Genomic DNA, 4,276 nt, shown 5'->3' with positions numbered 1-4,276 from the left:
GGGCTGTACACTATGTCAACAAATCTGATGCTGGTTTTGTATTTTGTTAGTTTTTCCTTTCAATTGATTCCAGAATCTTTTTTGGTGTAGCCTTTGGGAAATTGGTTTTATTTACAATGTAATAAAAACAGCCAAGTAGAGGTAAGATGTTTCAAAGTGTCCTTCACCTGACTCAAAGTATGCACTTTTCCTTGCCCATTTCAAATCCATCTCGTCTCTTGTTGGGTTTTCATCCATCTGTGAATGCATGTGTGTAGCTCTGATCCTGGTGTAACTGACTTTTTGAAAGATATCTAAGAATCTTCTGCCTTTCTCGAGGTCGTAGGAAGGAAATTAACTCTGAAGCTAAGAATCCTTCCCTGAAAACGCCTTGCTGCTCTGCCCGCTATCTTCAGAATTGGGTGTAATGGAGTGATTGAACTACCTGGAAAAAATAGCAATAGAGTAACATGGAGAACTCCAGTTTCTTCTCTTTCCTACAAAGACAAAAAAAATGCAGTTTCTGCTGATTAGTTCAGTGCGTTGCCTACTACTTCATCTCAAGCTGTAACTCAGTGTAAACTGCAGAGGGTACTTGTCGTGTGGTTCTTCCACAGCATCCTTAAGGAAGCAGAAGTGTATGTAATGATACTCTTGGTCAGCTTTCTGCTGCATAGGTGCTCAGGTTGGAAAGACAATACAAATAACATCCTGTTTCTTTATTTCTCCAGTTCCCCCTCAATAAATGGGTGCTCAGTCATGTCACCTGCTGAAAGGGTTTAGCAGTGTGTAGTTACTGTTGGGCTTGCACCTTCCCCACAACAGGTGGGACAGCTTTTGCCTGAATTTTAGTTATGGAAGAATAAAAGTACATATTCAAAAAACATACTGAAAGATGTAAAGTGGAAAACTTAATATATTGGCAATTAAGCAGGATTACAGTACCTTACATGTAGGATTCTGATTTCCAAGCTGGTAGGTTGTTCCAGGCCTGGAAGGCCGTAGCTGAGGCAGTATCGGTGTGCCGCTAGGGGCTGCTGCTGTGCTGAAGTAATTATGGCGTGCTCGCTGGTGTTTACTGGGGACACTTCATTCAGTTTAATTGGACTTTGTTATTAGACAATTTTTTTCTTCATGATAGTAATTTTTAGGATAATAATGCCTTTGAAGAACAAAAGAATTTACCTATTTAATCTATTGAATGCTTAGCAATTAATAAACATTTTGTACTAATTTTTTGCTTTAACATTCTGTAACCCGTTTTATGGAAGGGGAAATTCATTTGAATGTCTCCATGGAAGACCCAGCTGTGCTAGAAGTGCGTGTGCAGTTGAGTCCAGAGCTGGCCTCTCAGACTTTGTCTGGAAGTCTGGGGTATAGGTTTGGTCCTGTCCCTGTAAGGACCGAAAACATGCCTGGAGTTTATGGATTGCTCTACATGCAGTGATCAGGGAGCTTTAAATCTGAAGCTGCTGCTAATACCAGTATGAATGCTGCAGCTGGCCTGGCTGGTAGCGTGGTGACATTGTGATACTTCACTGGGTTGGAAGCCACTTCAGGGTCTTTCTTATTCGGAGGCTGTTGTGGAGAGCAAGGTGTGCGACTGCTGGCAAGGAGGTGATGGAGGGGTGTCAGCGCACACGGGTGCGTTGGAGATAAGAGAGCCAGTGCCCTGCTTGGGGAGGAACAAGAAGTACTGACTACCGGTGACTGACCAGCATCCGGGTATTGATAGCCACCTGTGCATGACATTGGAAAGATGGGTGGGTCTCTTAAGCTACGGTGTTTCATTTCACAAAATCTTTAAATATAATATGCATTGTTTATTTTTCAGTCTACGAGATGAGAAAGTGCTTTTATCACAAATACTGGTCTGATTAGGTATGAGAATTTACTTTCCAGGATTAGATTACAGCTGTTAATTTTTTTTTTCCCTTTCATCAGCAGTGGTTGAGGATGATAGAACATAGCTTTTGCAAAACAGATTGTATAGCAAAAATTAGTAAATGAAAACTTTCTTTAAGGAAACTTTCTCCCTACAAAATGGCCCTCTTCCTCATGTGAAGAACTGCTTCCACCAGCTGCTGCAGACTTGCTTCATTTCAGTTGCAGCAGGACAAAAATATTCCCATGTGTATGAAAAAAAAATCAGATCATGTCCTGGCTTTGGATTATTCTATGTACGCTTCAACTGGGCCAAGGTAACTAATAAATCCCCAAGATAATATCAATTTAAACAGGTTATTCTTGAAAGGAAAATAGAAGTATTTACAGGGTAATGGCAATGCTGTGTATGTCAAATTAGCTGAACTACCACTTGTGCTGCCTTTTTTTTTTTTTAATTTGCAGTTACCAAAAAGCTTTTGCGTGTGAAGACATGTAAGACACCTTGCTTTTACTTTCTTTCCTTCCACCCCCAACCCCCATCTAATTTGCAGGAGAAGTAGATGGCAAGATATGAAAGGTTGATATAGTTGGATCCAAAAAAACTGATCCCAAAACTATCCAATGATTTATTTATTGTTTTCAGACAATATATCCGATCTCTGGTGATCACTGTGCGCGGCAAAGTTGCACTGTAATTAGAAAAATTAAAAAAGAATTTAAAAAACCCCAACACTGTGTTGTGGTTTTCACGCTGACACAGTACTCATGTTCCTCTATTCAAGTTTTGAGTTGTACAAGATATACAAGTGGAATGCATAACAGGTAAGCTTGTTTTAAAGAAATGTTCAACGATAAAACTTAATCACAATTGTATGGAAGAGCTGCCAACATCGTAGCAAAATGTTTGTTACCTGAGGCACAAAACATGCTTGTTCTCTTGAATGTAATAATAGATTGATAATGAAAAAGGAGACGTTTCTTGCTAGTGTTTCCCCCCGCCCCGTGCAGCCATGTAGTATTCTGTAGTGAGCTGGATGACAGTTCCCAAATTGGGGGTTGCACAGCCCCCGGTGGATTTACAGCCCAGACGAAAACTGTTTGAAAAAGTCAAGACTTGTGGGACTGACAACCATGAAGAGCAGTTGCAAGTGGGAGACCATAGAAACTGCTGGAATAAGAAATAAATGTTAATTTGTGATCATTAAAATAGTGTTTGCCAGAAATTGCACTCCTGTGGTTAATCTTATAACCACAGGTATTGTGGGAACAGAAACAAAGTGACCGAATAACCAGTATGTCATAGATGCTGAATTAGAATTGGATTCACATTTTCTGTGTGACTTAAAGCCCACAGTTTATTGCATTGCCTGAAGTTACCCCCGCAGAAATACCCTCAGAAGCCCCTGTGCGTTTTTCCTGCTTTTTTCTTTTGTTGATGCAGTTGCCACCCAGCTCACTTTGGAGGACTCGGTAACTTCTTTGGGAGGTTGACCAGAAGTAATTCCTCCCTTTTTGTGATTACCAATCTATCACCATGCTCCGAAAGAGCGAGCGTGTTTTGTGCGTCTCCCCTTGCCTCCGTGCCCCCGACGTTTCTCGAACAGACCGCTTGCGTGGACGCGTTCTGGGCTCTCGGTGTAAATCGGCGATGAAGCTGGCTGCAGGCCGACACTGGCTCAGGTACTTGGCTGCATTTTGTGTTTGGCTCCTCGGGAAACGCAAAAGTTCTAGCTGACCCGCACTCCCATCCCCCCCGGCTTGGCTGCTAAGAGTCTCTGCAGGTTTTAATTGTTCGCGCTTAGCTGTCATTTACCTTGGAAGACAAAATATTTACAGATTGCTTATGAAATCTTTGTTCATTTAAAAAAAATATTCCTGGTCAGTGTGACCGGAGCTGAAAGGACACACTGATCCCCTGGTTTCTTTGAATAAATATATATTTTCCATATATATGCGTTTTCAGTAGGATGTTAAATGCGCTTTGGTGCACATATAAGAATAGCAAGGGTTTATCTGTTCTTGTCTCCTGTCTACAGGGGTGGCTGTAAACCAATGCTGAGGGGAGAGAAAGAGCACCGCTGACTCGTGTGACACTGACTGTGCTTTGCTAATTGGGTCACTGTCAGTGAGATAACAGTTTGGGTCAGACGCCAGGTCAGCATAACCTGGGCAAAATCAACCTTATCTGTGGCAGGACCAAATACCAGCAGCCACCCATGACATGATCTAGGAAATTAAGTAACGTGTTTATTGTAAATTTGTTATTGTAACCGACCTAGTAAAATTGTTTTCCTAGGATAAGTTGAAACTTTTATAAACAACCCAGCAAAGGGCTTATATGAGAAAATGGGTGGGATGCCAAGGTGTGACTTGATTTCTTTTATTCCATCTGAAGAGAAAGTATGATTGC

This window comes from Chroicocephalus ridibundus, chromosome 8 (assembly GCF_963924245.1).
Source record: "Chroicocephalus ridibundus chromosome 8, bChrRid1.1, whole genome shotgun sequence".
Classification (NCBI taxonomy): domain Eukaryota; kingdom Metazoa; phylum Chordata; class Aves; order Charadriiformes; family Laridae; genus Chroicocephalus; species Chroicocephalus ridibundus.
This window is presented reverse-complemented; position numbering follows the sequence as displayed.